At 34.0% G+C, this 23,094-nt stretch overlaps 1 protein-coding gene and 1 pseudogene across 2 annotated transcripts in view; both read left to right on the forward strand.

Moving 5' to 3' along the window:
* LOC147031245 (growth arrest-specific protein 6-like) overlaps nucleotides 1-23,094 on the forward strand; it is a 179,209-nt gene that overhangs the window by 67,648 nt on the left and 88,467 nt on the right. The window lies entirely within an intron of this gene.
* On the forward strand, nucleotides 13,173-18,907 carry LOC147031246 (uncharacterized; annotated as a pseudogene).

A 23,094-nucleotide genomic window follows, 5' to 3' on the forward strand; every position in this document is an offset into this window, starting at 1 on the left:
CTGGAATGAAGCACTATATGCCTATCGATTCCACAAGTGAAGTTAGGTGATCGACCAAAGTTTGAAAATTTTCCCACCTTTTTTGACCGTGGGCCGCCATTTTGAAATTTCAGGAAAAATCCATATTTTTGGAAATAATATTGATTTTTGAATATTAAAAAATATATATGTGTTTAGATGGTGGAATGCACTTCAGTAGGCTGTATAATTAAATAAGGCCCTTAATTATCTTCAAAAGGGGTGTTTTAATAAACCCAAACACCCAATATTCAGTCATGCACTTCCTTGGAGTTTTCTTAGTGTGCATGCTAAGTTTTTCAGGCTTCTAGTCTTCATGGTTTGAGTTATGGACACACACACACACACACACACACACACACACACACACACACACACACACACACACACACACACACACACACACACACACACACAATGACATTGATATTTATTAGTATCGATACTTTAACACTTCCAATTCCAACACAACTTCAATTAGTTATTTAATTTTATCAAGGAGTACAGTAGAACTTCATATTTTGGGAATGCATGGGAAAAAAATGGCCACACCATCAAATATATACATAATTATTTGTGGAAAAGATAATACAGGGTGGTCATGAGCCTTTAAAAGCCATACCTTTTATTTTCGAATGTTTTCACACGCAGAGTAAGATTACATCCTGTTTAAACCACACCCACAATACATGTTCAGAGCCATTTACACATGCGCAGAGTAAGAAACTCTCCTGTAAAACTCACTGTCTGCCATAAATAGTCTCTGTTGTGGATTGCAAGGCCTCATGGATTGTAAGGTATGAAAAAATGCGTAATTTTCGAAGGAAAAGTGCCCAGAACAGTCTGCTGATGCTTCCATTGAGGTTCACAGGGGGACATACCTATTATTGAAAAGTGCATTCTAAATTCACCTTTCCTTATACCGTGTAGTGACCTCCTCCTTATGTGATCATGTGAACCCTTTATATGGCATCGATTTGTTACACGTACACAGGGTAGGAAATTGGAAATGCCAACATTGAGAAAAGGAACAGAAGGGAAGAGAAAAGGAATGGAGGTATCTCTTTCTTGTGTACATATGGATAGGGAATAAATTGAGGGAAAGAAGAGAATGTGGGATGGTAGGAGAAGTAAAGGAGGTGTGCAGGGTTTGGGAAAGAGGTGAGGAAAGATTGTGAGGATATAGTAGTATAGAAGAGAAGGAGAGAGGGTAAAGAAAAATTCTGCCATGTTGGCCTACACAATAAATAGATCACTCAAAAAGTGAGGGACAACAAGGTAGCAGAATGTCTAAGTGGGGAGAGAAGGGATGGTAATATTGGACAGGATATTAAGTGAACTTGGGAGGGCACTTTTATGAGATATATCGTTGAGAGGGCAAAGGGGTGGGTCAGGGGTTGGAGTTTCTATATACTAGAAGTAGCGACATGGCACGTCCTGGAAATTTCTGAGTAGGGAAAGAATACTGGTTCTGGCTCACTTTTCCCCATGTAAATGAATGGGGGATTTTCAGCCATGAATTTTTTCTTTTTTTTTTCCCCTAAAAAAAAAATCCCCTTTTTAGCCCAAGGTATATTTATTTGTCTCCCCTTTTAACCTGGGGACACTTTTTTTCAAATAACCCATACAACAAGATAAAGATTTGTTAAAGGTGATTCTAAAGAAATATCTGAAACGTCTAAGCCTAGGGACACTCTTTATCAAATAACCGATGCATATTGTTTAGCTCACTCATTGAACCTATAAACATTTGTTCATTCTCAAATTCCTTCAATAGTTTAATTTTCTTTGCACAATAATTCCCATCTAAAATATTGAAAAACAAAACATTTGAATCTTTATATTTTTTAAGATACCCCTTTTGTGCCATTACGAAATGATAAACTTCTCTTAATGATCTCATCTGACCACCTCCTGAGTTGCATATCATTTTGAGATTGTAGTAAATTATTTTTCCATTGTTCAATTGATAACCATCAAATTTTTCAGTCCATTCAAAGATATTTATTATTTTCTTTACATCCTCTAACTTATTGGTTTTTAAATCGATTCGCATATTTGTTTTATTTACCTTTGTTTTAGATATTTTTTCAATAAGACTCATTTGATATTTTTCACATTCATTATGTTTTCCATTTATATACCAAGACTGAGATTTTCTCCACTCTTTAGTTTGACTAATACTTGGTTCGACCATTTATATATTGTGAAAAACGCTGCGGTAGCCCTTAAAAACCCTAACCCATCTTCCCATCGTTAAAACTTGTGTCCATATGGAACACAATCTATTCTATTCACTCTATCATACAATACCCATATGGAACACAATCTATTTTATACACTCTATCATACAATATCCATATGGAACACAATCTATTCCATTATCTAAAATAAATCTCTTATCATCAAAGGCTCCTAATGCCTTTTTATTTACTTCTTCACTATATATCTTATGTTTATAACTTCTTATTGTATTCATTTTCCTATATTCTTCTTTCTTATTCATCAAACAATTATAATAATTTCTAAAAGTTATTGATTTCTTTATTACATATTTCTTTATTCCCTTTAACCTTTTATCAATCTGATCACCATACTTATAAGCATATGCCTTTGCTCTCAATCCAATAAACTCACTCATTACTTTTCCACCCAACTCATCCTTAAACTTACCAATAACCTTTTCATTCTTTTTTGAAAATAACTCACTCTTCTTACTGAAATTACTTGTATCATATACTCCAATGTTTTTCTTCATATCTTTATAAACATCGTCAGTTTTTATATCTAGAATAAAACTATCAGTGTCCATATACAACAATGAAACATTTTCACCATACTCTTTCTTTAAATCATTACACAAATAATCATAAATCAATATCTTTGATAAATCAAGAACTGCTGTTCCAATATAAATTGGTTTATCCATGACAATACTTTCCTTTTTCATATGAATAGAAGAAAAGTTCTCTGAAAAAACCTCTTCTCTCTCAAAACTTGGTTTATTTATCAATCTAGAAGCTTCTTTCCAAGATGTTGCAAATCTAATGTTTTGCCTGTTTCTAACATTCTCCATTGTCTTTCCAAAGACAGCATTATTCATCAATTTATAGAATTCCCCTTCAAATTTTACTTTTGTATTTGTTCTCATATCTGTATTGAATTTAATATACTTTTTCATCCAAGGACTTTGTTTAAATTTTAAAACTCTATGAATTTTAGCTACTCTCAACCCAGCAGATAAATATTGTCTCAAGTTCCTTTGATGCAAAACATATCCCTCTTTATCATAGAATGTTGTTAATAACTTTTCTGTTGATTTACCTTTAATATTAAAACTTTTATGATAATCACTTAACCATTCTTTCTTTGGGGTTTCTTTCTCACATGCAAAAGGAAGATCTTGATGCTTATTATGAAGATCACTCGGGTACCTCAAATCAACTTCAAAATAATAACCTTCTTCTTCCTCATTCAATTCCTCTTGAGAAGAAATAACAATATTCATCAAAGCCTTTTCATAATCCTTTTCTTCCACCCACTCTAATTTACCATAAGGCAGAGATTGAGACATTGCCCATCTATACAAATTATTAGCATCAAAGTACATCAAATAATTACTATCTTTTTCACTCTCATAATTTGGAAGATATTTATTATTTGCTTTAGCATATCTTTTTGAACATACTTGTGATATTCCACCTCTCTTAGACTTCTCAATCATCAAAAGCATATCTACATCACTGACTAAATCTATATCTTGTTTTGTCATTTTCAACATTGCACTCCAAGCTAAACCAGGAGCTGTGAAATAGTGGGCAGGATCTAATCCATAACAATTTTTATTATGACAGAGTGATCTAAAAGCTTCAAACACATCAGCTAACAATAAAACATCTGTTTTTAGATACAAATCATGATATTCTCCAAGGTTCTTTATCTTAAATATTTTCCAAATTTCTTGTGCGTGTTTATATTCCTTATCACTTATCTCTTCTTCATAAAGGTTATTAAAGAAACTTTCTTTTGAAGGAAGTTGTGTTTCTTTAAATCTCATAAATGAATCCATATAACCATAAGGATAAATTCCCTTACTTGTAAGAATTTTCTCTTTACTTTGAATTTCATTCCTTGTTTCAATTTCCTCTCTAGTTAGAATTTCCTCTTTAATCAGAATTTCATCTATAATCAGAATTTCCTCTTTAGTTAGAATTTCATTCTTTGTTCGAATTTTCTGTATAATTAGAATTTCATCTTCAGTAAGAATTTCTTCATTAATTTCCTCATTAATTAGAATTTCCTCTTTACTTTGAATTCTCTCTTTAATCTGAATTTCCTCTTTAGTTAGAATTTCCTCTTTTGGAAAGAATGAATTAAGATTTGGAAAAGAGCCCGTGGAGCTTAGATTTGATGCGAGGTTGGCTAGTGGTATTCCCATAAACTTGTAGGAATCAAGAAACCGAATACGAGTTATAGGTTTTGTGAATATCATTTTTGTAAATGAAATATACTTTTGACTTGTGTTTGTTATGGCAGAAATATTCCCTGGTGTTTTTGAAAGTTCATTTATAAATAGATGTGTATCATAGTTGGCGCTGTTGTGAAGAAAGACTGGAATAAAAGAAGGTAATTTATAATTAAGATTACAACAGGAATGAGCGGGACCTCTATATTTACCAGTAAGATGACAATGATCCCTAACTTTAGACTCCTCAATTTCCTCCTCACAAATATGACAGATATTGTTCTTTCTAAATTCTAATTTTTCTTCTTTGGTTAATTTCATCGGTTCATTTGTTTCTTTCATTAATTTAGTTAGTCTTATACAATCCTTTTCTAATCGTTTTACAAACTCTTGTGAAGCATTTTTTCCACTATAATGTTCAAGTTTATTATACTTTTCTCCAACAGATGATTTGATATAATAACAGAAACCACAAAGAATATGTTTTTGATATTTATTTGTATATGATTATTTTGGATTAGGAGAAGCAGTATTTATCTTTTTAAGGATACATTCAAAATCAGCGTATATCACAAATGGGTGCATGATAGATTTATTATAATCTTCAAAAGAAATCTTTTCACCAGGTTTAGGCATTGTAATTACAGCTGATTTATGATTACTACAATATTTTGAATGTTGTTCTAATCGTTCTTTTGTATGAAATGAATTAAGACATCGCTTACAAGGATATATTTTGTTTGCTGTTCTGAATACCTGAGAAGAGATTAATCTTGATAAATTATTGATGTATGTGTAATGTGAATTCTTTCCAACACTAAAATATAAAAGATCAATGTGTGTTTCTTCATTTTTATAGTTGTTTGAAATTTTTAATATTTGAACTTTGTTTGTATCTGTTAATCCATATATACTGAACAAAAATATAAACGCACCAACCTAAATATCTAAGTCAAGATTGCCATTATGGGAAAATGGTCAATCCGATGATATGTTTGAGCAATGGTTCCTTTGTTTTGCTCAAGACAGATGTTCCCATTGAAATTGACCACTCTGAGTGTGTGGACTCACACATTGAGTAATCCTTCCCATGAGCACCATGGGGCTTGACAGAGTGATGGTCAGTGAGCGTGACCAGGACACAAACACTCCCTATAGCTTGCCCTATAAAAGGCCTCCCCAAAATGTGGACTGGTGCCAAATGTCAACATGCCACAGATGTCACAAATCTTGAGGGAGCGTGCCATTGGCATGCTGAATGCTGGGACGTCAGTACGGGCCGTTGCAGCACACTTCAATGTCCACCACTCCACCATTAGCCACCTGAAAACGCGCCTCAGAGAGACTGGAAGCACCGTGAACCGCCCACATGCCCGGCGACCACGTGTGACCACCGCCGGTCAGGATCGTCACATGAGGCTGCAACATCTCCGGGATCGACTCCGACCAGCCACGAGGACTGCCGATGAGACTGTCGGGCTGCATAACAGGCGCATTTCAGCCCAGACGGTGCGTAACCGCTTGAGGGAGGCCAACACCCGCTACTGACTGTGTGAACTCTGACAGTGACACCTCGGTTGTGTCGGCTGTTGTAGCGCAAAGACTGTCGCCAGAATTCTCAAGGAATTCTTTGAAATTTAATGCTCAATTGTCATGGATTATATAACCAAATTGTTGTGAAGATTTAGTATTAATGAGTTCGAGGTAAAATAGTAACAATCGCTTGGTGCGTTTATATTTTTGTTCAGTATACATTAATAGAAAGATTATTCTTTTTCTCAAATTTAGGAATATCTGTTAGTGGCATTGGGAATTTAAAATCTTTAATGTCCAAGGTATTCTCATATTTCATATATTGTTTTACTCTTTCTGAATTACATTTTGGTGGATGTAAGTGAGCAAGAACAGACCAGAGAAAACATTTATTATCATTATTCTTAATATTAACAACTGCCTTCTTTCGTTTTATTTCTTTTGGTAATTCAATATAAGAAGAAGCTTTAAGAGGGTTTGATTTTAGAATGTGTATATCTAAAAAGATGATTTTTTTAATATTGAATCCACTTCCTACCACTGTATTATCAACATCCTCCTCTTGTCTTGATAGTTCTTCATAAACCCCACTATTCAAAAAATCTTGAAATGATGTTATAAAATGAAGATCTGTTCTCATATAAGGAGTTTGTTCTTCATCTTGTCTTTTCATATTCATTTTCACTCCCATATAAAACTTTAAAGTTTTCATTTCTTTTAATGTCTTTTTAATAAAATTTTCAACATCAGGTTTCACTATTTCAATTGATTCAACTATTGATGATGGACCGGGTTCTCCAAATTGAAAAATCCTTATTTTTATATGCCCTTTAAATGCCCCATCAGTGTTTTCAATATAATAGTCTCCCTTTACTTTAAACTCATTTTTCTTGTGTTTTTGTGATTGAAGATGTCTATTATAACTACTCTTCAAAACATCCTTTGAGCAGATATCACAATGTTTTCTTTCCAACTCAAGAGGAGATATTTTATGCAGTAGATTAAATGTGTGTTTGTTGGTTCGGAGGTGTTTTCTATAATGTTTATATTCGTGATTACAAACATCGCAGTACGTTGTATTCACCATATTTATATAATAAAACTTTGCTTAAACTAAAATTTTCTTGATGAAAATTTCGTTTATTTTACAGGTGAATCTGTGCTTAAACTAAAGTTTTCTTGATGAAAATTTCATTTATTTTACAGGTGAATCTGTGCTTAAACTAAAGTTTTCTTGATGAAAATTTCATTTATTTTACAGGTGAATCTGTGCTTAAACTAAAATTTTCTTGATGAAATTTAGTTTATTTTACATGTGAATCTGTGCTTAAAACCATTTTATCCTCCAACTTTTTCACTTAATAAATACAATGTTTCAAGACACAAAAGACAAGTTTCAATCAATCTCTTCATTTGTTAAAGATACTGAGAAATATGTCAAGGATGTAAAATTGAACAAAGATAAATATAACAACTATTGGATAAAAACAATTATGGTAGATATGATGAGTTCTTCAATTTACTTCAGTGGAAGGGCTTTTAGTATACCTGGAAGAACATCAATTAAGGTATCTCTAACAAAAGTTTCTCCTCTCCTTCTGGCAATATATTCAAAACTAGAAAAAGCAATGAAACAAGAAAAGGTATCAAAAAATAAAAACCTTATGGATGAAGCTTTAGAAAGAAAAGATAAGACCATCTGTAATATGCAAGGAGAAATTTGTATTTTTTTCAACAACCCTAAAGATATAAATCCTGATGAAATAAAGGATGTTAATATGTCAGGTGAAATGACATTTCGTTCAATTGTAGTTAAGGATCATTTTAAAATTACCTTTGATATAAAAAAATGCAGCAGTTGAATCTGTTAATGAAAAAATGTATATCGATGGTAATGTTTTTTCTACTAATTAAATGAGTCAATATTCAACTGAAGATTTTGAAGATTATGAGAGTGATTATGATACCGAGAGTTTGCATTCAAACGATAGTTATGGCACCGAGAGTTTGTGTTCAAATGATAGTTATGAAAGTATAGATGATTCTGAAAGTATCGAAGATGATATCGAAGATGAATTTCAGTTTAAGTAAAGTTTTACTTTATAAATATGAAGAGTTTACTCGATTTTGAGCCTCTTGAATTCCATGATTCTCCATATGACAAATTTGAGAATTGTCCTGCGTGTGAAAGACGGGGATTAAACACAGAGTCAAAAGCCTATAAACAATGTATATTCTGTGATTATCTTCTAATTAATGATAATCAAAAATATAAAAAGGAAAATAATTCTTTTAGATTTACACCAAAAATGAATTACTTTACAAGATTGATTAGAGAAATGAATGTAAAGTACGAGGGTGATAACACACCTTTCCTTACAAGGGAAGAAACTGAACGTATTAGAGAAATGTTCAAAGGATTGTTGTTATATATTATTCATGGATGTGATTTTCAGGGAAATATCAACACAAGATATTGCATAAATAAAATAATGGATTATCTTGAAATTAAACCTGAACTTAGGATAAAATATAGAGTTTTGAAAAAAGCCAATAATAAATTAAATAACCTGTTTTCCAAATATATAAATGAATGATTTTTTACCCATTTGGGAAAATAAGATAAAATTTGACAACCATAAAAATCTCCCAAATTCATTAAGATGCCTCATAGTTGGTTCAAGTGGATGTGGAAAAACCTGCTTACTTTTAAAGATGCTCCTCATTCCCAACTTTTTAGATTATGATAATTTAATAATTTTCACAAAGTCGAGTTTTCAACCAGAGTATCAACTACTCTCACAAGGTTTTAATGCTGGTCTTCAAAAAGAAGATATAATCGGTTTATTTAAACTTCAAAAAAACCTAAATGATTTTAACATTTTTTTTTTTTTTTTGTATACCTTGGTCGAGGCTCGTATGAGAGCAAACACACAACTCACATTGAAGATATAATACAACTATTTTGTGATACACAGAGATGTAAAAAGAAATCAAAACCGATAACTTGTATTCTGAGTGATAATACGGATGCTATACCATCTCCCCAAGATTTGGATAAATCCAAAAAGAACCTCGTTATCTTTGATGATTGTGTTAATGAGAGAAACCAAACGGTAATGGACAGCTACTACACAAGAGGGAGACATTCTTCTTGTAATTGTATTTATCTTAGTCAATCGTACTTTCAATTTCCTCGTCGTTCCATCAGAAACAATGCTAATACTTTTATTTTATTCAAGTTAAATTCAATAGATATAAACAATTTTTGGAGAGACAATTGTTCTACATTATGTAGTAAAAAGGAATTTGGGGATTACATGAAACACACGACTGAAAAATATAAATATATTGTTGTGAAACAAGATGAGATATTAAATGATATTTTTCAATAAATAAATGGATGCGAAAGAAAGAGCAAGAAGATTTAGGGAACATCAAGAGTTGGTTTCAAAAGTTGTAAAACAACAGGAAGACATAAAGCAGAAACGCAGACAAAAACTAACGGGTGAAGAAGCATTTGAAAGAAAACAAGAGTAATTTTTTAAACCACTTTTTAAAACTTCCCAGGAAAAAATTATAGATGTTTCCACAGTTCCCACAATAAAATATACTCCCAGAGAGCTCCAAATGTTAAAAGATTTCAGTCAAATGACGGAGGAAGAATTAGAGCATATTGGAGAATTAGAATATCATGATGAAGAATTATTTCAACAACTGGAAGAGATGAATCGACCCCCTGATTATATTGTGAATGCTCTTCAAAACAATGAATATTCAGTGGATTCAAAAACCAAAGCAGGACTCATTCCAACAGAACAACCAGCAATATTTCATCTTGTTCAAGAAAAGGTATTGATATTTAATGATGAATTAAGGTTCTTGAGTTCTGCTCAACCTCCTGTTAAACTAACTCCGAGATTAATGTTTCTTCTCACAAAAGATGGAAGACAAGGTTCAACTGTGAGGGATGAATCAAAGTATATTGATAAACCATTGGATATGGAAAATAATGAAGATAGAGTATATATTGATCTGCTGAACACTCTAAATTATAGGGTTATTCTTTCTGGTAAAAGTAGGAAGAATGAGAAGGAGAAACACATTATTCAGGCTTTAAGTATCCTTGGTTCAGGTGATAGTCTATTAACTAATTGCGATGGGTCATTTGGAAGAAAACTGTTATTGTTGTTAGGCAGTAAGAAGGCTGGAAATAACAATTGTTTTAATGAAGCATCAGCCATTTTAGACCAGTTGATGAACATGAAAATAATTAATAAATATCAATATAAAGACATTTTATCTCATATTAAATAAGATGAGAAGCACAATCCTTAGTTTCAATTTCACAACAAGCGACCACACATCTTCATTCCCATACCCACTACAACTTGATACAACAAAAGAATATGAGGCATCTTTATTGTCCATGGAAACTTATAATACCTTATTTAATATAACCGAGAAAAATGACAAGTTTAGTTATAATCCGGGAAGTGATGACAAAACGATAACAGTCTCACCCGGAGCATATGAGATTTCTCAAATATCTTCCGAAATTGCTCGTCTTATGAAAGAACAGGGTGATGAACCAAAAAATATTGTTATAAACATTCAAAAACATAGTTCAAAATCAACGATTAAAGTTAAAAATAACTACAAGGTTGATTTCACAATTGATAATTCATTTAGAGAGTTATTGGGTTTCTCCTCAAAAAAGATTGAAACTAATGGGACGTTTTACAGTGATAATGTCATTCAAATATCCTCAGGAATAAATTCGGTGTTAATTCACTGTGATTTGATTGATGGTGCTTATAATGATGGAAAAAAAACTAATACAATATTTTCATTCAGCGCATACTCAACCCCAATTGGTTATAAATTCAATATGGAACCCAAAAATTTGGTTTATCTCCCTGTGTCAGGAAAAACCATACACAGAGTAAATTTTAGGATAACCGACCAAGATAATCGTATGATTTCTTTTTATGGAGAAGTTATATCCATCAGAATTCACCTACGTGAAGTTTTCCAATAAATAAATACGATGGTTATTGTGAGGAAACACGAGTTGGGAAAATATAAAATAATTACAGGGGATGGGATGTTCCTTTCCCCATACTACAAGGGTGAAGGTATGTATCTTGGTAGAGGATACTATAAACCTAAGAGACAAAGGGGTGTTGGACATCAATTTAGAGGAGATGAGATAATTGATACTCTCATGGGTATTGGTTCAACTATTCTTAAACATAAAGATCTAATTGGTTCAACTGCTTCTGCTGTGGGAAATGTAGCAGGTGCTGTAAAGAGTATAAAAGATGCCCAGAAGGAATCTCATAAATTACAAGCAATAAAAGAAATTAAGAAAGGCAAAACTCAGTTGTCCCCTCAAGAACGACAGAAAATAATTCAAATACTTGGATCAGGGTTTCAAAAGTTTTAACATCTTTTTTTCCTAAATAAATACAAGTATGGAAGCAATTGATAGTATCTATGATTTGGATGATACTATTATTATCTCAAACTCCACTAAAAAAGATGATTACTTCAAGGTAAATGCAATAACTGGAACAGACTGGAATATGAATGGTACAAAAAGTTTTGAAATAAATAATCAACAAACCTATTTGAATCTCTCCGAAAGTTTCTTGTTGTGTAAATTTAAATTCACTAAGGCTGGGAATAACACAAACGCTACACTTGTAAATGATTTCTTCTGGAAAATGTTTGATAGTGTGCGTTTGTATATTGGAACACAAGAAGTTGAAGCGGTTGATTATGCCTCTGCTGTATCTGAAATGATGAAATTTACACTCTATACATTCAGTGATAGAATGGGAAAGGGGTCTGTCGAAGGTTTTATTCCTGATATGTCAACGGGAACAAACACAGACCCACCGAAGCCCCACCCACATAAACCCTGCCCACATAAACCCCTCCCACACACGCCCCGCCCACATAAACCCCACCCACACAAGCCCCGCCCACACAAACCCCACACAAACCCCCCACAAGCTCCACACAAAAACTCCACACACATAACCCCTGTCCACATAAACCCCTCCCACACAAGCTCCACCCACATAAACCCCTCCCACCGAAGCCCCGCCCACACAAGCCCCGCCCACACAAGCCCCTCCCACACAAGCCCCACCCCCTCATCCCCCCTGTGCGCCCCCACCTTTGACCCACCACCTCCCTTATCCCACCCCCACCCTTCCTCACACACACACATGGGGAGGGGAGGGGTGGGATGAGGGGGTGATGGGTCATTGGGGGAGCGCACCTACCCCCCCTTCATGTCTTAATCCTTTTTTTGAAATTTAAAATCAAGTAATTATAAACAAAACAAATATAATTAATCAAAATTGTAAATATTAAATATTCATTTGCGAGAATGTATAATCTTTCCCAGCAATCTTCTTCAGATGTCTTGTGATTTCGAAACTCAGACACCATATTCTGTTTTGAAACAAAAAGTGGATAATAATTAGGTTTTATAAAGATAATTACATGGTAATATGAGTCAGCCTGGTGTTGGTTCTAAGTTCAAACCTCGTTGACCACTGAATTAACACACCAGGAGGCCGACTCAGCCTGTCATCCTTTCAAGGCCAATAAAATGAATTCCAGTGTACTGGCAAAACCGCGTCCAAACTAATGATGCAACCAACATAAGACGACATTCCAAAGAGAGAGTGATATTAATAAAAGAATAACCAAATAATAATTCAGAAACATTTACCTCCAGAAAATCATGTGTTGTACCAGATTGCTTCAACAGCTGATGTTGTGTGATAGCGCTGAAAAATAAAATAAAATAATGAGTCAAGGGTATAGATGGAGAGACAGACAGAGAGAGGTAGGTAGAAAGACGGACAGAGAGAGATATAAACAGACAGGGAGAGATAGAGAGAGACAAACAGACAGGGAAAAAGACACACACACACACACACACACACACACACACACACACACACACACACACACACACACACACACACACACACACACACACACACACACACACACACACACACACACACACACACACACACACACATATACACACAGACACACATATATATATATATATATATATATATATATATATATATATATATATATATATACACACACACACACACACACACACACACACACACACACACACACGTGTCTCACCATTGGTTTAATTCATTCGAGATCAGAGGCCGTGATAAGACTTCGTACCAGTCATTATAAATGTTTTTCAATTCTCTTCTAAAATCCTTGACCTCTTCAATAAGAGCATTCATTTGATGCACCTCATCGTGATATGTAAACTCCACTTCTTCCAAGGACCTGCCAGGAAAAAATATATATTTTCGCATTATCACGATTTAATTTATAATCAATTGCTTCATTGTTCAAAGAGGAAACCATACACAAACTTACCAACTTTGTAGTGAGCTGTTATCTTCATCGGAAGAGAGTGAGTCCATGTCTCAGTTTTTTTTTTTTACCATTGGTACAAGATGGCAAAAAGATCAGAGGCCATGATAAGACGTTGTGTCAGTCTTTAAAAATGTTTTTCAATGCTCTTCTAAGATGATTGACCTCTTCAATAAGAGCATTAATTTCATGCACCTCGTCGTGATATGTAAACTGCTCTTCTTCCAAGGACCTGCCAAGAAAAAAAAAAATATCAGAATTATCACAATTTAATTTATAATCAATTGCTTCATCATTCAAAGAGGAACCAATACACAGGCTTACCAACTTTGTGTTGAGCTGTTTTGTTCGCGGAAGAAAGATCGCTCATGTCTCAGTTGTAAAAATGAAAATCCCGTCTGGCAGAAACTTTGTCTGGCGAATCACTTATAAAGCAACGATGAGGAGATTGCTTAATCATTGGGTGTGGCCACAGGAAATGACGCTTCGGGTGAGACAGCTTGGAAAATAACTGGGAGATATATTCTCAAAAGTGTATGAATCATTTTTAAAACATACTTAAAATACCCTAAAATGGTTTTGATTAAACATGTTTTCAGTTCGTGTTCTGAGATAAAATATAAACACGAGACCTTGTCTCACAGAATAGTTCCTGTTTTTTTCACAGCATGACTGCCTAAAAACATTTCCTCATTTTCACAGCACGACCGTGTCAAAAAAAAAACACTTCCTCATTTTCACGGCATGAACTGAAAACATTTGAAACAAAACTTTTTTTATGGCGTGGTTTATACACAAAAATGATTTGCAACTCGGGCGGTGGCCAGATGAGATCATTAAGAGAAGTTTATCATTTCGTAATGGCACAAAAGGGGTATCTTAAAAAATATAAAGATTCAAATGTTTTGTTTTTCAATATTTTAGATGGGGATTATTGTGCAAAGAAAATTATACTATTGAAGGAATTTGAGAATGAACAAATGTTTATAGGTTCAATGAGTGAGCTAAACAATATGCATCGGTTATTTGATAAAGAGTGTCCCGGGGCTTAGACGTTTCAGATATTTCTTTAGAATCACCTTTAACAAATCTTTATCTTGTTGTATGGGTTATTTGAAAAAAAGTGTCCCCAGGTTAAAAGGGGAGACAAATAAATATACCTTGGGCTAAAAAGGGGATATAAGAAAAGGGAAAAAAAGAAAAATTTCATCGCTGAAAATCCCCCATTCATTTACATGGGGAAAAGTGAGCCAGAACCAGTATTCTTACCCTACTTTTCTGGTCACGTTGGTCATGAGCGCCATTTTGTTTCCATCGATTGTTCATTGAATGAGCACACGATAGTCGCTATCTCATCATTCCTTTTAAAATGACAGGATGCTGTGCCATTGGATACACCAATCGATCAGGGAAGGGTTTCAAAACCGATCGATTCATTGCAGGTGCTGGAAGGAAAAAATTTGGAAAATTAACTTCATTGTCTGAGATGGAAAACGACTTTGGAGTCGTTTCTCTGCCAGGTAAGTTGTTGCCCCATGTGTGTACATTCAGGTGGAATGCTGTAATCTTATTGCAGTTTGCAGTTGGGTATAACTTGTGAACAGACATCATGGAAATATATATAGACCATTTGTGACATATCAAGAACATCCTGGCAAAGTTGCTTCCAAGTAAACGGGTCACTTGCGTGTCTGTAACATGAGTTTGTTTATTTATTCAAATTAGTCCAAGTGTTCCAGTTAACATTGGTTAACAATATGTCCGTGACATGGTTAATTCTGAAATAATTCAGGATCCATTTGCTTTCAGCCTCACCTTGTAGCAAAACAGTATATTGGATTGAAAAAAGTACAGGAATCAAAAGAATGCAACAAAAAGAGAAGAGAGTCATGGAACATAACAACAAGCTGTGGGAAAAGTGAAACCTTTGAAGATGAGATTTAATGGGGATACAAAAGAATGAAGGATGACATGCACAGGCATGTTATTTATTATATTATATTATATATTTATTATAGTAAAAGAAGAGAGGAGTTGGAAAAAAAAAATAACCGTTTTACTTATGGCTCATTTCCATTTTAATGCAGCCTCTTTTATTAATCCCCTACCGGTTTCACCAGAGGAGACTCGAGGTTTACTGTATGTCTTTCCATCTCTCCCACTTGTGGTTTTTCATACTTTTTTCCCACACCTTTTAATATATTCAACTGAAAATTGGTACATGGCTTTATTGTGATAAGTTTCAGAAAAAGTTTGAGTTTCAGGGTGTTATGTCATTTTACACAGACTTTTTGCCCTTTTCAAACTTGCATATTATCATATCCTAGCAGAGCCTACCAGTTGCTTCACTGACAGACCAATTAGTCATCGTGTTTGCCAAATATTTTGGGTGTGAAGGCGAAGGAAAGGAAGACAAATTTACCCGTGCATAGAGTGCTTTAACCCCTCTCCCCACTTCCCCCCCCCTCCCCGTCCTCATGTCCCATTCCCACACCTTTGCCCTCCATTCGTCCTGATGACCCTTCCTGCTGAAAAATGTCTCGCACAAAAAACAGGCTTTGACAGGCCCCCCTGCTTAATTTTTTTGTGGGGGATGGGGGAAGGACAAATTTACCAAGGCGAAGAGTGCTTTAACCTCAGTTTTACCCAAGTAAAAAAAGAAAATTGTAATACCCTCTGCCACCAACACCAGGTAGTGCTACACAGCACACATTTACATCGACAATTTACGCACCCCCCACACCCTTGTGTGAGGCTGTGGCCACAAGGTCTATGCTGGCTCCTAATAGTGGGGTGGCTTAGGGTCAATTTTCAAGACAATCGTTACAGGGCGGACAAAAGCGCCAAATTTTGCATGAGGCTTCTATTGGCCATGGGAAACAAATCTAGAAGGGGAGCCCCGATAAAATATTCATGGTATGAGATATACGCAGCAAAATCCAAGATGGCCACCAGGAAAATGAAAAAAATCCCATATCTGTGGCTACAGAAGTGCTATTGATATGAATTTGGTGTCAAAATAGGGGTTTTCAGGGTCCAGGAATTTGATTTTGTGCATTTCAAGCAAAAAAAAAATTGTTTTTAAAATATTTTATGATTTTTTTTATCAAAAAGATTGATTATCTTGATGCATATTGTCAGAAATAATGAGGATAAGCTTTCCAAATGCAAACCATTAACACTAGTTTGAAATATTAATACAAATGAGCAAATTTACAACTGATGGACATTAGAAACAAACATGAGTAATGCTATTCAACATACAGCTTCAATGCCAGGATTGTCTTTAAAGCCTTTTTGTTTGTGTGATAACATTTTGTGGCACCCCATGTGACCTACTTATCTACCACACCCAAGATGAAGTTACAGTTGACACATGCAAGGATGGGTTGACCAACATTAATTGTAAGTAAGCTGAAAGTATTATAAAAACAAGTGATTTTGTAAAATATAATACATTTAGACTGCATATCAACAAGTACTGTAATACAAATAATACTGATCATCACAATCTAATTGTATATTGTGAGTGGGGGTTATGATCCTAGTAATTGTGGCTCACAATTAAGTGTTCCTGGAGAAGTAAGGTTTTAATTAATTGGTGAATTGGTTCAGTTAATAATTATTGGTGAATGGGTAATTGAAAGGGCTATTCCCTGATGTTAAAGTAAGAAGAATATCCATCTATCACACATTTCAGTTTTAGAAAATAGTCATTGTGAAGGTATGGTTAAATATAATATTGGCTAACATGTTATTTCAATCTCTCCAGGGTTCTCCCATGTTTCATGATGGAGTTTGATTGGAACCTCTGTGTAATATGCCAGGAAAAGACAACAGAATCTCTTAAATGCCCTCTGAACACTCATGATCCAAAGTGTGACAAGGCAGATGCATATTCATAATGTCTGTCAAATGTTGCACAGTTTCAGGAAATTGGTGCCCTCCCTGTCAAACTGCAGTTTGCATGTAATGTTGAAGACTTTGTAACTAATTCTGCTTCATGACATAAATCATGTCACTTAAAGTTCAACAATTCAAAGTTGGCAAAAGCTAAAAAGAGACATAGCACTACAGAGGACACTCGAACAACAAAACGTATCTGTGAACGCGAGCCATTAAGTGTGCAAAAGTGTATATTCTGTGAAGCCGGGGATGAAGAAGGTGACCTGCATCAGTACTCTGCATTTAACTCTGACAATAATCTGAGGACTATTGTGACCAAGTTGCAGGACACTAAATTGCAAGCCAGGATTGCTGGAGGGGACTTAATGGCAATTGAGGCAAAGTACCATCTGCAATGTTTGACAAATTTAAGAAATCGATACCGCAGTCACATTAGAAAAAAGAACAAAATGTCAGTGAATACTGATGAAAAAATGGATGAATGCAGAGTGTTTTTGGAATTAATAAACTATATTGAAAAGTCCGTGGAATCTAGAATTGCTATCTTTAAGTTATCTGAGCTCCACTCCCTCTATGTTCATTGTCTTGAAGATATGGGCATTAACAAGGGTGTAAACACGACCAGGTTAAAAGATAAATTGCTACAGCACTTCCCTGCATCCCAAGAGCAGCAAAATGGAAAGTACACCATAATTGTTTTCAAAGAAGGGATGACAAGCATGTTGAGTGAAGCTCTCAAGGTCCGTGATTTTTCAGAAGATACTGCCATATTGGCTAAAGCAGCTATGATTATTAGAAAGGACATTTTCAATCATGATATCTTAAGATTTTGTGGAAGCTTTCCATCTAAATGTCAAGAAAACTCCATACCTTCCAGTCTCAAATCTTTGATCTCTTTGGTCCTGAATGAACTAAACTTAAAGAATCAAGATCATCATGAATCTCAGGCAGCTCTCTCAATTGGTCAAGCCATATACTTCAACACCAAGAAGAAAACATCCAAGCCAGATGCACACACGCGGCACACTGTAGAGCGTGAGCCCCCACTTCCAGTCTTCATCGGATTGAACATTCATGCTCCAACAAGAAGCAAAAACCTGATCCAGCAGCTTTATCATATGGGAATCTGTATATCATAATATATTGTTCAGGAATTACGCATGTATTGATATGCTGTATAAATAAACTAATATATTATTGAAAATTTTCTACTTTTGAAGTCATATATGTCATAATGACAAAATAAGCTGGCAGAGGACATTCATATGTGTAAAATAATGTTTTTTGACCCTAAAAACCCCTATTTTGACACCAAATTTGTGTTGATTGCACTTCTATAACCAGAGATATGTGATATTTAATTTTCGTTGGTGGCCATCTTGGATTTTACTGCGCTGATCGCGTACCGAGAATATTTCATCAGGGCTCCCCTTCTAAATTTGTTTCCTATGGCCAAAAGAAGCCACATACAAAGTTTGGTGCTTTTGTCCACCCTGTAACGATTATCACCCTAAGCCACCCCACTATAAACAAAGACGTATTTGTACCCCGAGTTGGGAGTTGGTAACTTAAAAGGTGTGTGTGTGTGTGTGTGTGTGTGTGTGTGTGTGTGTGTGTGTGTGTGTGTGTGTGTGTGTGTGTGTGTTTGTGTTTGTGAGTGTGTGTGTGTTTGATATATATATATATATATATATATATATATATATATATATATATATATATATATATATATATATATATATATACACGATTCATGCAAAAAGATCAAATTTGCCAAAAACAAACATTTTAAACAACACATTAGCCAGTTCTGATCATGTTTTTTTTTGTTCTAAATCACTTTTCCAATGGAGAAACGTGCATTTCATCATTTCATTTTATCTCGGACAAGGCAAAACAATATATATATAACAAAAGAAACCTAATTCATGCAAAAACTGTCTTATATGCCTAAAACAAGCATTTTCACAACATATTGGCTTGTTCTGTCCCAATTTTTTTTGTTCGAAATCACTATTCCAATGCAGAAACAGGTGGTTTCATCAAATAGTCTGTATTTTAGCCTATTCTCAGGAAAAGAAAATATTTTACACAAAAACCTAATTCATGCAAAAACAGTTACATTTGACTAAAACACGCATTTTAAACAACACATTAACTTGTTTTGACCCCTGTTTTGTTCCCTATCACTATCTCAATGCAGAAACATGTGTTTGTCATAAAACATTATATATTGAGCTTGTTCTCAGCAGAACAACACATTTTAAGCAATACACCTTTTTCATGCAAAAATGGTCTTATTTGCCTCAAACAAGCATTTTCACAATGCATCAGCTTGTTGTCCCCATTTTTTGTTTGTTCTGAATCACTATTGTAATTAATAGAACTCCAAGACAAGCCCGGTGCTGTGTAATAGTGAACGGGGTCTAATCCGTAATAATTTTTATTATGACAGACTGTTCTAAAAGTTTCAAACACATCAACCAAAAACAATACATCAGTTTTAAGATACAAATCATGATATTCTCCAAGATTCTTTATATTAAACTTCTCCCAAACCTTTTTAGCTTGTGCATAATCTCTATTGGAAATATGAGTTTTATTTAACTTTCCATAGAAACTTTCCCTTGAAGGAAGTTGTTTTTCTTTAAACTTCTCAAATGAATCCATATAGTCATACGGATATATTCCCTTTTGTGATAAGAGATCAATCTCTTCTTGATTTGAGAAATGAGATTTAAGATTCGGGAAGTTTTTAATATTTGATACCAAGTTAGATAATGGACTTGACATAAACTTGTATGTGTCAAGAACTCTGATATGGGTTATGGGGGATGTGTGAATTGTTTTTGTGAATGAGATGTATTTTTGATCTGTGTTAGGAATGGCAGAAATATCTCCAGATGTCTTTGAAAGTTTATTCATAAATAGATATGTGGCATCGTGAGCATTGTTGTGAAGAAAGACAGGAATAAAATTTGGAGGCTTGTGATTAAGATTACAACGGGAATGAGCTGGACCTCTATATTTACCAGTAAGATGACAGTGATCCCTAACCTTGATGTCTCCCTCAATTTTCTCCTCACAAAATGACAGATACTGTTCTTTCTAAATTCCTTTTTCTATCCCTTTGTTAATGACATTGGTTTATAGCTTTTAACCATGATTTCTCTTAGTCTCATACAGTCTTTTTCCAATCATCGGACAAACTCCTCAAAGGCATCTTCTCCTCTATAAAGTTCTAACTTGTATTTATCACCAACAGCTGATTTGATATAACAACAGAAACCACAAGGAGTATGTTTTTTATATTTATTTGTGTGATTTATTTCGATTTGGAGAAACAGTATCTATCTTTTCAAGGATACTTACAAATCAGCATATATCACAAACGGATGTTTTATTGATTTGTTAAAATCTTTGAATGATATGTTTGAACCTGCTTTTGGTAAATTGATTATGGTTGATTTATGATTACTACAATATTTCTAATGTTGATTCAATCGTTCTTTTGTGTGAAAGGAGTTGAGACATCGCTTCCAAGGATACATTTTACATTTTCTCTTATATAGTTGTGATTTGGTTAATCTTGAGAAATTTTTGATGAAAGCATAATGTGATTTTTCCTTTGAAGTAAAGTGGAGAAGGTCAAAGTGTTTTATCGTTTTTATAGTTGTTTGAAATTTTTAATATCTGAACTTTGTTTGTATCCGTTAATCCATATACATTAACAGATAGATTATTCATTATCTAAAATTTAGGAATATCTCTCAATGACATTGGAAACTTTAAATCTTTAACATTTAATGTATTCTCGTATTTCTTATAATGTTCAACCCTTTCAGGATTCCATTGTGGAGGATGTAAGTGAGCAAGAACAGACCATAGAAAACATTTATTATCTTTGTTTTGAATATTAACAACTGCTTTCTTAAGTTTTATCTCTTTTGTTTAATCAATATAAGAAGAAGCTTGAAGAGGATGTGATTTCAAGATGTGTATATCTAAAAATATTACTTTGTAATAGTAAATCCACTACCTAATACAGTGTTATCAACATCTTGTTCTTGTCTCTGGAGTTCATCATAAACATCACATCTTTAAAAAATCTTGAAATGATGAGATAAAGTGAGGGCTTGTCCTCATATCGGGAGTAGTTTCATCGTCTTGTCTTACCATTTTCAATTTTACTCCCATATAAAACTTAAATGTTAACTTCACTCATCTTAATGTTTAAAACTTAAACATACTTCAAAATCAACGATTAAACTTAAAAATAACTACAAGGTTGATTTCACAATTGATAATTCATTTAGAGAGTTATTGGGTTTCTCCTCAAAAAAGATTGAAACTAATGGGATGTTTTACAATGATGTCATCATCCAAATAACCTCAGGAATAAATTCGGTATTAATTCACTGTGATTTGATTGATGGTGCTTATAATGATGGAATGAGAACAAATACAATATTTTCATTCAGCGCATACTCAACCCCAATTGGTTATACATTCAATATGGAACCCAAAAATCTGGTTTATCTACTTGTGTCAGGAAAATCCATATACAGAGTAAATTTTAGGATAACCGACCAAGATAACCACATGATTTCTTTTAATGGAGAAATAATATCCATCAGAATTCACCTATGTGAAGTTTTCCAATAAATACGATGGTTATTGTGAGGAAACATGAGTCGGGAAAATATAAAATAATTACAGGGGATGGGATGTTCCTTTCCCCATACTACAAGGGTGAAGGTATGTATCTTGGTAGAGGATACTATAAACCTAAGAGACAAAGGGGTGTTGGACATCAATTTGGAGGAGATGGGATAATTGATACCCCAATAGGTATAGGTTCAACTATTCTAAAACATAAAGACCGAATTGGTTCAACTGCTTCTGCTGTGGGAAATCTATTGGGTGCTATAAAGGGTATAAAAGATGCCCAAAAGGAATCTCATAAATTACAAGCAATAAAAGAAATTAAGAAAGGCAAAACTCAGTTGTCCCCCCAAGAATGACAGAAAATAATTCAAATACTTGGGTCAGGGTTTCAAAAGTTTTAACATCTTTTTTTACTAAATAAATACAAGTATGGAAGCAATTGATAGTATCTATGATTTGGATAATACCATTGTCATTTCAAACTCAATAAAAAAGAAGGTTACTTCAAGGTAAATGCAATAACTGGAACAGACTGGAATGCAAATGGTACAAAAAGTTTTGAAATAAATAATCAACAAACTTATTTGAATCTCTCTGAAAGTTTCTTGTTGTGTAAATTTACATTCACTAAGGCTGGGAATAACACAAACGCTACACTCGTAAATGATTTCTTCTGGAAAATGTTTGATAGTGTTTGTTTGTACATTTGGAACACAAGAAGTTGAAGCGGATGATTATGTCTCTGCTGTATCTGAAATGATGAAATTTACACTATATTCATTCGGTGATAGAATGGGAAAGGCGGCTGTCGATGGTTTTATTCCTGATATGTCAATGGGAGCAAATACAGACTCTGGATATACTCAAGCTATTACCTGCTTTTGTATCATCATTATACATTCCTTTCCTTTGACTGTGGCAGTTCCTCTAAAAGGTATATTTGGATTTTGTAATCATGATAAAGTTCTGTATGGTCTTAAAATTAGATTTCAACTGAAAAGCAATGATAATGAAAATAGATTACTTTTTGTTGTTGGTAATGCTTTTGGTGATCAGAATAAATT

Source organism: Eptatretus burgeri, chromosome 2 (assembly GCF_056783735.1).
Source record: "Eptatretus burgeri isolate ZD-2024b chromosome 2, Ebu_testis_v1, whole genome shotgun sequence".
NCBI lineage: Eukaryota > Metazoa > Chordata > Myxini > Myxiniformes > Myxinidae > Eptatretus > Eptatretus burgeri.